Here is a 14,086-nt window from a genome sequence, read left to right on the forward strand (position 1 = left end):
TATGTAGAAACCTGCAGCTGTTCCTAACGGCCCATTTCAGAGGCGACCTTTTTAAACATGTTATTCTGGAAAAACATGGAAATATGCAGTTTTCACTTTTTCACTGTGAACAATAAACACCTAAAAATTTGAAACTCAAAATATGAGAATATAAAACGATGTGGCCCCTTTAAAGGATCTGCTGCAATGTCTTGGTGCCAGATACCTCAGCACACCTTCAGAGGAAGTGGAGTCCATGCTTCGATGCATCAGGGCTGATTTGGCCGCAAAGGGGGTCCTACACAATATTAGGCAGGTGGTCATAATGTTATGGCTGATCGGTGTATATCAATACAGCAAAATACATTTATATACAACATTTATATATCAACTTCATTTAAGTGCTTCACGTGAGAACAAAGAGACAGAAAATAAGAACAAAGACTGACAATAAATTTAATTATCCAAGGATGAAAAATTAATGGAAAAAAAAAAATCAATAAATATAAAATTGCTAAAAGGGACACATTATGATCGTGCTTTGCAGACATATTTTCTTTACATCACAATGTATTAAACTGTAATTAGTACATTTGTTATTAATCTAATAAATTGTATATTTTGTATTTATCATGTTATTGATCATTCCTCTTTTAAATCATATCGCTCTCTCACAGTGTTTTTACTCTAGTGGACAGAATGACTGTGGATCCCCCCTCCAGATCCCCTGCAGCTCTGTGTATCCTCCTCTGGGACCTGATACATTAGACGACACTTTCTGTGAGGCCTTTCGGCAGGATTATAATTGAAACCGACAATAACAAAAAACATTCAAATAGCGTGACCGACCAGGCCCTGCTGCGCTGCACAGTGAAGCCCCCCCAACCTCCTGAGGAAGTCACACATTATAGATGAAAGTAGACTTTGATAGAGCCCTGCTTAAAAGGAAAGCAACTGGATGATTACTGGTTGGATGGCTCTCCTTTCATGCGTCAGATGTCCGGGAAGATGAGTTGATGGTAATGGCGTCCTTCTAATCTAACCTAGGGAGAGATTATGAGACTATTCATTAGCGTCTCCCAACAACCTTCAGCTGCTGCCCCGAACAGGTTATTCGCTAATTATTCAGTGAACATAATTCACTATGATCTGCTCGGGTTCTGTGAAAGAGCCACATTTTACACAGAGCAGATATTTTTCTGCTTTCTTTGCTGAGGCGAAGCTTTGTGTGTGTTTCATACGTTCAAGGACAGAACACTCAGCATTGAAGCCACTAAGCAATCTGCCATGGACTTACACAGGAGGGTGATTTCTTTCTGGCTATTTGTATTTAAAAGCAGCACCATGAAATCTATTGTTCAGTGACCCTTAATTGTTCTGCATGGCGTGCATGTGATCGGTGCTGTTGTGTTTGTGTGCATGGCTGCGGGAGGTAATGAGGTAGCCGTCTGTTTACCATGCAGCAGAGGAAGACAGGCACACAAAGGCCTTTAATAATGCCCTTAATATGGACCGCAGCAGGAGAGTCAGCCCTTAATGCAAACCACGACCTTCTGCTGGAGGAGAGATTTTCAAAGAACATGCAGATATGATGACAACTCTTTCTATGCAACACTTTCCTGCATGGTGATTCAGTAATGGATTTAATACGTACAGCCTCCAACCATGCTTAAAGAGCTGAATGCCTGCTCCCATGAAAGCCTTCCAGAGTGCTCAGGTGATTCGAGGGGTTCAGCCACACACGTCAAATCCCTGCCGACCCCTCTGTGGCCTGTTGCTGAAGTCTGCCGCTCTCCTTCTCATAATGATAATAGGCAGAGCAGGCTGAGACTTCAGGGCGATCCCTCTGCACCAGACAGTCAGCTCACTCCCCTCTCACTACAATAAAACTAGTGTGTGGCCAAGGGCGTCTACGCCCTGATAAATATGCATCGGTGCCTCAGAGAAGATGTAGTTATTTCCACCGTTTTGTGTGGGAGTGTAAATTTATGTGCGTAATCCCTGTGTACTATATCAATGCTCCTGGTCAAAAAGAGGATGAATATTCACACATGCATGCACACACACACACACACACACACACACACACACACACACACACACACATGGCCCATCCTTTAAAGTCAATAAACACAGATATCTTGCTGGTTGCATCTGTGCACATATGCAGCATGATGCAGATGATGCAACCTCTCAGCAGAGGCTGCGTGAGCCAGGCAACACATTTGTAATATGTACAGTGTGCTTGCTGCAGACAAAACTTCTAAATCTCAATGTTGTCTTTCAAGGTCTTCTCCCTTTATAGAGCAAATGTGAGGTTAAAAGGTGTCTCACTTTGATGGTAACTACATACATTAATTCCTTTAATAGTTACGACTCCCCCAGTTCGACCTCTATAGAACTTCTTTGTTTAAGATGTTAAAGGCAGGAAGATAAGAGATGGGTTTTAAAAGGGGAAATACACAGTCAAAATGTAAACCAGACAGACTTTAAATTGTGTTTATCCACTGATTTTTTACACAAAATTCACAATGTGTGAGCTGACGTGGAGTTAGTGCTGAATTTAAAGGACATTTCTAAATGTAACTCTGCATGCTGTTAATCACAGAGCGTCCCCATGCCCCAGGAAAGTAACTGTGGCTGCTGTCAGAGTCCCACAGGAGATGTCCCATTATTCACTGTCTACGAAGTCGCTCTGGAGTCTGTGCCTGGATGACATCATCACTACTGTCTGCTGTAATACAGATCATCTTCTAAATCAAACGATCAGACAACCTTTCTAAAAGCTTAGGTGCGTATGGTGCTGCAAACATCTTGCAACAAACTTAAAAGCTGGATCAGATGCTTCAGGCCGAGGCCGTGCTGAGGAGGATGTACCTGTTTGTTCTTTCACACACACGCACATGAATCAGTGTGAACCTGCGTTTACATTTACGGACCACTTTTTGAAACAGAGCCGACAAATCAGCCCAAACAGCCCCTTCTTACACTGTTTGGTCAGGCACAGTGACGCCTAACACAAAGATGGATGCACGCAGGTTACAACTGTCATAATCTTACTGGAGATTTCACACCGCCTGTCAGACCTGGTGAGCATCAAAGCCTGAAATTTCAGCATTTACATTCTGCTCTCAACTCCTTACAGCTTTTTATTTTACAACGTCCTGAATTTTGATAGTCACCTCCTGTGGGTTTATTTCAATTTAAACTGCGTCTGCCCGTTTTTCTCCTTTAAATCAGACGAATGTTCCGTCAGTCTGAGAAACCTCACCTCGGTGTAACAATGCAAAACGTTTTAACACCATGCCAAGTCAGGCAGTGAATGCTCCTGACACTCTGCGCAGGCTTTTAGAGGGTTACAGTTCATGTCTTTCCCTTGGCGTTAACTCTACTCACCTTTTCCCTGCATTTCAGGTTCATGCTTGTCTAATGTCACACATCTGCCTGGACAGATTTAAATTCTGAAAGTGACTGCATCTACAGTGAGACAGTAACAACAACCAAATCAGCCAAATAATGCAGAGGTGGGTATTTGGTATACAGTGATTTACAGTAGCTGCACTACAATACGTCTCTCTTCCAACAGTAAATATATGTATTTACTTTCCCTGCAATATAATATAAAGCTGTTAATAAAGCTCAATATAACAATTGAGGAGGAACAATATTTAAATGACTCATAACTCATATACAGGGGCATTTCCAGGGGTGGCATGGGGTGGCATGGGCCCCCCTGAAATGTGTTTTGCACCCCAGGTGCCACCTCATAGACTATGATTGGCTATCTGCCGGGTTAGAGGTGGGACTTAAGTTCAAACCAACTTCCTGAGCTTAGTTGCAACAAAGGGTCAACCTCTAGTGTTAAAAAATGAAGCCAGTGCAGAAGTGCAAAAAAACTGCAGTTCCTCAGGTGTCCACTTGAGGCTTCCTAGCCAAAGAATTCCCATTAGGCCCCTTATTAAGTCGCCATTTTTTACAGCAGAAATAATGTTTACAGCCTGGTACAAAAACGGTTTTCATCTATGTAGCTCATTTCTCCATTCAAGATAACTGTAAAGGGGGTGCATTGTTTTATAACCCCTTGTAATTATATTAAGCTTTAAATTATAGGGGCGGGGTCACTTGAGTGACAGGTGGATACTGCTGGCTGTCTGCTAGATGTCAACAGAGACTGACAGTCATTGAACTTAACCCCTCGACCTGTTTGCATTGTTATTTTCATGCAGAAATTGGACAAATAATCTGATAGTTATGGAACTATCTGGCCGTCCAAGAGGCTGTGCTCCAGCTTTTCGGTGAGTTAAATTTCTGTATTATTGCTGATATTTTTGCACTTAGTAGCAGGTATACTGTGCTTGCTATAGCTGGCTTGTTAGCCTGTTCAGTGTTTATCAAACTTTTATTCCTCAGCCAGTAAATAGGAGTAAGGATTGTTTTTGGTGATAGATTACGGTGGACCATGGTGATAAAAAGACCTAAGTTACCCAGTGTGTGTCGTGCTGCATATCAGTGTAGCACATTTTCTTTTGTTGTTACTTTTTACTGTGACTTTTATAGATGCATCTTCTTTTAGAGTCATACACAGGAATGTTAAACTGCATGAGAGGTTTTTGTAGTTAAAGTACATATAAATAGTGGAGGCAGAAATGGTAAATAAAAGCTACCCTGACGTGTGTGTGTGTTTGTGCGGAATATTTCAGGGCCCCCCTGCATAAGTCGGTGCCCCAGTTGGTCCACCCGTGTCAAAACATTCTGGACGCGGCCCTGCTCATATAAAACAGAAATCCTGCAGTAAGAGTGACACCAAAATCCTCAGTAAAAAAACACAGAAACACATCGATGCATTCACGTGTGTGAAAAGAATTTGGTCCCGCCAGCTCCAGCTGTGACGGACAGCTGTTCAGGTGTTACATTGAGAAAGCTTGTCAGTGATTCTGTGTCTCTGAGATACAGAAATCCAAACAACGGGACGTTCTTCTTCTCTGCTTTCTCTTATTTACATCATCGTGTGTCTTTAAGCTTCAAGCATACAACAACACTATACACTGTACAACAAAATGACAGCATGTGCAGCACAATAAGGAAAACTGACGACGTAAATTGAGGTCAGCTGTGAGTTTGCATGTTGTGCTTCTGAGCGTTTGAATGGGAGAAGGAAATTGTGGGATGTTGATTTTGCATAAAAACTTTTTATGTTTCCAATAAATTATTCTGCTTGAAGGCATTTTGAGGGAAATCAGTTAAAAAATGTGTTGGAATTATTTTGCACCAACTGGATGAAAGAGCTTCCTCAATCGAAGTAGTATTTTTGTGTTCCCCAGTCGAGTTCGACTTTTATGTTTGTAACTGTGTTTATATATCTTTATTTGAGAGCCTTACATCTACATTAATTCATGGGGATAATATCTTTTAAAAACTGTCTCATGAAACTTTCATGACAAGTACAGTCTGTATTATTTTTTACAGCTGATATATTAAGATAACAAACATTATATCAGCCTATTATTTCATACCACACTCAACGCCCTGCAGCACCTCTGTTTACTGTACACACATGAAGAAACTATAATTATAGCAGCAGGAAAATCTTCTGCTCTCGTCAACCTTGAGTTTTGCTATAAACTTGCTGCTTTTAAGAGAAGGGCGAGCCAATTTGTGTCTGAAAGATCAGTAACGGTGACCGCAGTGGAAAAGGTGTTTTAAGAAACGTGGATAAAATTCCTGTTTCTATGGAGTCACTGTCGACTTCATTAGTGGAAGTGGAAACAAAGCTAATACAATAAATGCTTCTCATCTATTTCAAAGGTAATTATACGTGTGTGTTTTGCATGTGTGTGTGTGCAAAGACAGACAAAACAAGCTCAAGGTGTGCCGATCCATCTTCCCATGTGATAGCAGTAATGATGTGTGTGACCGCGCTGCAGCAGAAGGACAATTTCTGTCTGCGTTTTATTGGAGGCCATTACAGCTCAATCATGTGTTCATACGACAGGAAGTCAACTGCTGAGTGTGAATAAATTGTTTAGTTTGGCTGTTTCTCGACATATTGAGATTACACACAGACTTTCACTGCAGTAAAGACAGGAGCTGAAGGGCATCGGGATGTCTGAAGATTTCTATTCAAAGGCAGAATTTCAGCTGCAGTGATGCCAGAGCTGAAACAAGTCGATGAATCAGTTAGACAATCAACACAGGGATAATGTGCAACAATTATCAAATGATACATATTTTTTAATGTTAAATTCTTTTAAATTAACTGGTTCCAACTATCAAATGTGAATATTTACTGTGTGTGGCTTCTATAGCTGTTTAACTGTCTATTTTAAGTAGATATAGACCGATATGGTTTTTTCAGGGCAGATACCGACAACGATTATTAGTAGTCAAGGAGGCCGATAACCGATATTTGAAGCCGATATTCATTTGCAGTAAAAGTGAAAATATTTGCGTCAACATTTTGAATACAAACTCCAACACTTAACTTTGTTTAAATGCCTTTAAGCATATGCATCAGAGCCAAAATAACCCAGTTTTAAAAAAAAAAAATAATAATAATAATAATAAAAAAAAAAGGCCGATGCCGATATGCGTCAAAATGCCGCATATCGGCGCCGATAATCGGCCCGGCCGATAATCGGCCCGGCCGATAATCTAGTCTATCCCTAATTTTAAGGTTGTCGCCTGCATGTCAGATAAACAGTCTCAATATGTCCATTTGGAAAAATATAATGGGACAGTATTTAATGTTTTCTGACATTCTTAGATAAAACAATGACTAGGTTAAGGAAGAAAATTTTTTTCAGATGAAACTCTAATGAATATAAAAGTAACAGGTATGGTTTGTATCTCACGGTTTAAGGGTTATTTAAAATATCAGGAAATATACTGTATGAGAAAAACACCATCTAGACTTCCCAGAGCTCCAAGATGGTGTGTTCAAATGCCTGACCAGCAGTCCAAAATCAAAACATATTCAATGCACAATACTATAACACAAATACATGTAACAAGACACAACATAATAGATAATGGAACCAGTAAAATGTTTGGTATTTTGCTTAAATCAATCGTCAAAATAGTTATTAATGTATTTTTGGTCCTTAATAATCAACTTATTATACATTTAAAATAGCAACACATTGATAAAAAACCTCTAGAGTATAAAGTGCACTATGTACGGCTTTTCAAAGTAAAGGTGTTTGTGTGCAGTCCTGCCCTCCACTGAGTGACATGCTCACAGTCCATCATGAGTCCTGCTCGCTGTGAGCTGTCTCAACTGTTGTCTTGTAGGTTTAGAAAATGACACGCCATCACATCCAGGAAGTTGTTATCAGCCTGGAAATATGACTTGTTATTTTCAGGCAAAGTATTTTTTTAAACAATTTGCAAAGAGAGAGAGAAAGAGAGAGACAGAGAGAAAGAGAGAGAGAGAGAGAGAGAGAGAGAGAGAGAGAGAGAGAGCCCTCAAGTCAGTCTAAATACTGCTTCCAGTCCGCTGAGTGTTGTGAGTGGGCCTATCATCCAGCACAGGCATACATGAGTAGCGTATTCATTATTCATGTCATTGCAGTTGCCCTGTTATGATACAGTCCTATTTGGAGTGGGCTACCTGATTTGCTCAGCGCGTCCGTCAAAGCAGTGCGTGGCCCTGCGTCGGCTGGCTGCGCGCGCTCATAGGTCGGACCGAGAAGAATCGGAGGGGGAGCAGGCAAAGTGCGCGCCTACGAGACTGCGCGTCGCAAGGAGGGGGAGAGGTCCAGCTGCAAAAAAAGGAAGAAAAAATACGCTGTGACAATGGCAACATCAAGCACCTCGTAAAAGGTAGATAACAGGCGAGGGGGCGCCGCGGATCGGGAGTTTGAGAGGCGACGGCCCCTGTTTGTCCCGAGAAAAGAGGCGATATTAGGACATGCTGGCTGCCCGATAGCGCGTTTCCTGGAATACGAATTCTTCCGTAATTGAAAATGGAGCGGCGGGGGAGAGGAGAGTCGCGCTGTCTCCATCATTGAGAGGCGCGTCCACCTGCTATCACTGGAGGCCCGGGCTGCTGCTGCTGGTGGTGGCGGGGAGAGGGAGGGTGGGTGGGGGGGACATGCAGGGGAAGTGTTTGCATTTCGGGGGAAAGACGCATCTCTGATACTGTCCGAAGCGGCTGAGGAGGATCCCATTGCGGCGGGGGAAAGACGCAGTTTGGGCGCAGACGCTCCGGAGGTAGGCAGTGAAAACGTTATTATGCTGCTGCTCAGCGTGCCGTGTGTGTGCGAATACAGGCAGCGAGCTCTCTTAGGTATGCACATGACAGCTTCATTTATTCACACTGTGATTTATAGCCCCGCTTTGCTTTGATTTGATCTGATCGGACATTTTTATTCAAAGGGAGAACACACCATGCATGCGGTGTAGTAGCTGCCCTGCCTCCTCGGGACAGCTGTCGTAGCCTACATTCATCCGTCTCTGCTCCATCGATTACCCCTTCCCTGCGAAAAATACCCCCACTTCTTTACAGCCCTGGCGATGACTTATTCGCTTTAGGCTCCGGAATTAAACCCAAATACAGATGCCACGTGTGGCTGTTCGTATTGAAGCACTGTTTGTATGTTTTGGAGACAAACAGTGGCCTGTGTGTGGACGTCATTTTGAATCTCTGTGCATCCCGAGCAGTGCTGCCCCAAAATGAATTAGAAATGAATAAAAGGGGGATAATCTATAGCCCAAACTAATGAATAATTCATGAATGGGCTATAGACACCAAATGGGATAACACATCATCTTACAGCTAGGTCCCTCCGCTCTGATATGGCGAATAAATGATTCATAAACGGTTTATAAGTGCAAATATTTCAACATTGGCCTAAACATGACGAGAGCAGAGCACGCACAGGTGCAGCGAGCCATTTGTGAATGCCTGCACTGTCGGGTCACTAGATCAGTAGCTTACTGTGTCTGTGCTCCCCGTAAAGGATGCCTCATGACAGATGTTTACTGGATGTCCCAGGCAGCCACAGTGCGAGCCAGACAAGCCCTGTATGCTGAGAATAATGAGCTGCAGCCCATAATAATAACAGCCTCTGTGCTCTATGTCTGTGGAGGTGTTACAATCAGCTGTTAACTTTGTTTTAAAATGCCTTTCAATTGGATTACATTTTAACGAGCTGGGAGTTTGCCTGGCTGGTGTTTATTGGAAAGCCTTGTAAGATTGGATTTTCAAAATAAGAAACCAGAGTCACAATTAATGACGTGTACATAACGCTGTTATTATTGACCCCAAATGACTTGGTTTGGATTCATGTTTTGGAGCTTTTATCGGCCTAAATCGAAGGATTTATTTGGGCCTTTTTAGTCTGCATTTGGGTCCTTGTTGGAATATTTTCTTACAATATGATATAAATTGGCAGCCCATGTACAGAGGCGATAATCCTTTATGCAGTGGCCCGGGTTTGACTCCTACCTCAGCCCTCTGCCAAGTGGCATCCCCTATTCTCTCTCTTCCCATGTTCCTAACACTGTCCACTGTCCCCTCTATCAATAAAGGCATACAAAGGCCAAACTTTAATGAAAAAACAAAAGAAAACAATATAATATGGGACATGAAATTCATTGGGGAAGTTGTAGTGGAAGTGTTGTGGACTTTTCAGGCTGTATTGGGGTTCTTGTTGAAAGATTTTCCTGAAAATCAAAAGCAAATGTGAAATTTTCAGGGGCGTTAGTGGATGTGTTTTGGACTTTCCAGTCTGAATTTCAGTCCTTGCTGGATGATGAAAAAAAACTACATTTATTTTGAAATTCATGGGGGAACTTGTGGATTTCTCAATCTGCATTTTGGTCCTTGTTGCATGAGTTGCTTAAAATGTAACGTAAGACCAACGGTACTCATGTACTGATTGTGTTTTTGCAAGTTCAGTCTGCATTTGGGTTCTTGTGTGATTTTCTCCAAAACAAAGTATAATGTGTAACTGATGGGGGCAGTTGTAGTGAGCTGTTAGTTAAATGTGTGTCACTGCCCTCTAATGTGAAGACAGCATTGTCAACCAGATGGAAGGCCATGCATTGATTGAGTCAAAGAGAGCCTATAAGAGGGCCAAATTGAGTTGACATGTTGACGTGGGAGTCATTATCCTGTGCTATCATGTGTGCCGTCACACCGATGGGTCTGAGGCCGTGTGACGTGACGAGAGGGGCCGCCTTCCTCCGGAGATTATAGATGTGGAAACTTCCAGGTGCTATCATATCAAACAGTGTCTTTATTCTGTGATGTGCCACCTAGCACGCCATGGAGGTTCGTCCTAGCGCCATTTGCCTTTTAACATCTCCTCTCATGTGCCACTCTCCGCTCGGCTGAAATCTGGTGAGAAATTGAGCCCAAAGACACATTTCAGCACCATGGCGCTGCTCCACCGTAGCAAGGACAGCGCTGGAAGCTTTTTCTGGAAATGTGTTTAAAATGCTATCCGAGCGTTATGTTGCTGCAATAAAAACCAGCAGCTTGTGTACATAGCCTCTTATCTTCCCCTGCCCATGTGTGCTCTGTGGCTTCTCCTCTGCTTCAGCCTAAGGCACATGTGTTGGGCCTCTACTACTAACACGTCTGTCGAGTGGGAGAGAGTCTCATTTAAACACAATGTACTGATCCTCTATCGAGTCTCCTTTTTCCTACCATGCGGAGTCGTTATTCATACGTGAGGATCATGTTTCTGATTCATGTATTACACCTTGTGTGTCATAATCTCTATAAAGGATGCAACACTGCAGAATCACAGATTCTGATTTGTATAAATGACTATTTTTTAGTAATAGGTGTTGTCTGGTAGCATGCACAACAAGTCCTGCCTATTACAAATGTGCACAGGCAGGAACATCCCATTAAGCATACAGACAGGGCTTTCCCTGCCTATCCAGAGCCCTGCTGTGTTTTTTATGTCTGCAGTTTTCTCCGCACACTGTGTCACTACAGTATGGAAGCACCTTGGCTCCGTCCCAGTCTGTGCAGAAGCATGCTGTGCCCATCATGACCGTCTGTAGGTTTAATGTAAGGCCACTGTATGCAGAGGCCCGCTGCGTCGACCACAGCCCTGTGTTTGGGCTGTGACACGCTGGCTGCGGCCCAGCAGAGGCAGTCGTTCTGTGTGCCGCCGCTGCCGCTGCTGAGTTCTGTAATTAAAGACAGAGGTAAGTCCAGGGGAGAAGGCTGGGCTCTGATTGCTTTTCATGGCCGCGAGGAGAGAGCTGCAGCGTGTCCTGAGGGACTGAGGCGCTGCTGAGCTCTTTGCTGCCTGCTCTGCGCCCCCCCCAAACGGGAGCTGTTCCAGGAAGACACACACACATTTGTAGTCGCAGGGGCTACTGGCATGCACACACAAGTAAACAAACACATTCTTCTGCGCACGTACACACAAAGTGGCTGAGTGAGGCAAAAAATGCATCTGTAGCTGACAGGCAAACTGTGCTAATCTACTTTAAAGAATGCCCTGTTTTTAGCAAATGTGTGTCAGTGCGAGGCGAGAAGCACTGAGGCGAAACTGTTACAGCGCAGTCACGTAATGAATTAAAAACAGCGAGACCAGGAAGACGTTAAGGATCCCCCCTTTGATTGGCTGCATTGACAGAGCAGTTGATGTGTGATTGGGCTGGGTATAGATGTGAGCAGAGGCCGGACCGGCGCTCTGCAGGGGGAGCTGTACCTCCCTCCAAACCCCACCTCCACCTCCACCTCTCCCTCCTCCCTCCAAAGCGAGGAGGGCTGCTCTGCACTCTGAGGGCCTGGCAAACACGCTCACATATAGGATCTGGGTGGGCCCCAGCGCCTTTAGAGGAAAAATGGCCTCTCCTCCTCCTCCACTCCTCTCTCTCGAGTTTCATTCATAGCAGCTGTCTGGATAAAGCACGCTGAAAGCATCACAAGTCCTATCAGAGAGATTCCTGTGGACTTTGAGGATGGGAGGTATAAAAAAGAGAGAGAGGAAAGCAGTTGGATGCTATTCGAATGCCAAGTCCAGTGTTCATGAATTAGTTCTGCCAGGATAATTAAAGTAATGCATCAGGATTTCTGTCATTAACAAATAAAAGTCCAATTAAACCGGGGTCTATTAAAGCACTTTCCTCGTTGCCTACTTGATCTCAATGTGTGTAGGCTGGTGGCCACTGGGACCACGAGCCACCCGGGCTTGACGTTTCATAGCTCATTTCCTGCTTCCACATCAGAGCCATTATACAGAACCCCCATATTATTGCAGATGGATAGATAATGTGAAATTTCCCCTGTTTCTGCTCGCACTCTCTCGGGCCTCCTCGTCTTTCCCACTCGTGGGATTCTTGACGCAGATAGCGAGATTGTGACGCTGGGAAATTTGAAAAGGAGCCGATAGGAGGAGGGGGTTTTAACACGGTGGACACAGGTGCACTGACATGAATGGTGTGAAGGCGACATATTCACAACATGACTCGGGAGGGAGGAAGCTATATGACTGGGCTGGATTTTAATTGGTTTCACACAGTGTGCCCCCATGTATTGTTCCCTTTGTAATGGCGCACACAGTGACAATAACATCTCTGGTTTTGTTATATAATGGCTCAAATAGATTCATCGCCTGTTTAATTTGAACTTATATTTATTCCTTATGCTGGATGCGGCGCATCCGTGTTGGGCTGGATGTATGTACCGTCAGCATCCTGGATGCTGGAATAATAAGCCACATTCATTAGCCTTATCTTTGATTTGGTGCATGGAAAAAGGGGGAGGAGGGAGATGAAAAAAAGAGGTTTATGATGAGAAAGGGAGAAAACATAGGAAAGGATGTATACTGTGAGAGAGGAGAGAGAAGAGAGAGGGGGGTGGACGTGGTGGGAAGATTAGAGGAAAAGTGCTGGACAGACGGAGGGAGAGAGGGGGACAGAAAAAAGGGAGAGACATAGTTACTGTTGGTGGTGGGGGTTCAGGGTGCGTCCTCCCAGCACCGCCAGTTGGAACAAACAAGCGGCCGTGAGACAGACAGACAGAGCTGTTTCTAATGGGAGAGAAGCTCGCTGTGCCCTGGATGTTTCCCTGCACCTTTCATTTTCTAAATGCTGTTTTGTCTGTTCACCACTTAACAAGGCAGCAGAGCCTCAGAAAGGAACCACGCTTTATTTGCTGCTGTACATAATTACCAGCCATTCAAGACAGGCTTGTTTTCTACTCTAAAGCATGTTGTGAATTTATGTGCAAATACGAGACAGGCTATATTTTGCTGCAAATCTTTTCACGGCGTTACAAGTTGAGTGTTTGAAATCTATTGCTCTGCTTGCGTTAGGCCTATGATTTGTTGTAATTCATTTCACTTTAATTGTGCTGCTGTTTGTGGAGACTGCGCCATTCGTGCCCTAATCAAACATTAGTGATAATTGAATGGAATAGCTGTTTCATCACACGTTGCGGTTGATGCAGAGCGCAGGATGACAAAAGCCTGTTGAGCAGATGCAGTACTCTTCCCGTCAGATACAGTCAGCTGACGATTGGCGCTTTACTTTCCATTTACCATCACACGCCGGAGGCAAAACATAATCCATGCGCGACACATCTAAGCAGAAGTCAAATGAGAAATGTTTTGAATATCTTAACAGCCAGGAATGTGAATTGAATTGCATACATGAATTTCAAGTTGGATCTGACCCTGATCTGTTGGATGATGTTGCTGATGATACAACAGCATGACTGCTATTCTACTACGAGTAATAATTATAATCATTCACAGCTAGTGGTCCTTGTCACAGGAGTGGGGCACAATGGAAATAATAATTAGGACTTCTCATTTCAGATGCATCACAGATGAGTGCATGAAGTGTGTGCTGTGGCTCCGTGACTTCTAGGATGTACAGCTGTGTGTGTTCTTGCTTGTTTGTGTGTGTGTTTTCAGCACGCTCCTGTGAGACTTTCTGCTGGCTCTGGGTTTTTCTGCAGCATTGTGACTCCTGTTATTCACACACACACATTTGTTTTGCATTATGACACTGACCCAGTCTTCGCTGTCATAAAGAAGTAGCTAATTGTAGCATAAAGAGACATGAAGGGCCAGGATGCCTGCTTCCCTCCTGACAGCAACACTCACTGATGTGCTGAAGCTCCGTCATGCGC

General features: G+C 43.7%; 1 protein-coding gene across 2 annotated transcripts in view; it reads left to right on the forward strand.

The window, feature by feature from the left end:
- The first annotated feature begins 8,082 nt into the window (after positions 1-8,082).
- Positions 8,083-14,086, forward strand: part of nexmifb (neurite extension and migration factor b) — a 53,736-nt gene continuing 47,732 nt past the window's right edge. For both annotated transcript variants that reach the window (XR_011308642.1, XM_069669993.1), the window contains exon 1: positions 8,083-8,190. The gene's annotated coding sequence lies outside the window, so the exon portion shown is untranslated. The remainder of the gene's footprint in view (positions 8,191-14,086) is intronic.

The sequence above is a fragment of the Semicossyphus pulcher genome, unplaced genomic scaffold (assembly GCF_022749685.1).
Source record: "Semicossyphus pulcher isolate SPU_LCO1_2020_fin unplaced genomic scaffold, fSemPul1.0.p SCAF_2, whole genome shotgun sequence".
Classification (NCBI taxonomy): Eukaryota; Metazoa; Chordata; class Actinopteri; order Labriformes; family Labridae; genus Semicossyphus; species Semicossyphus pulcher.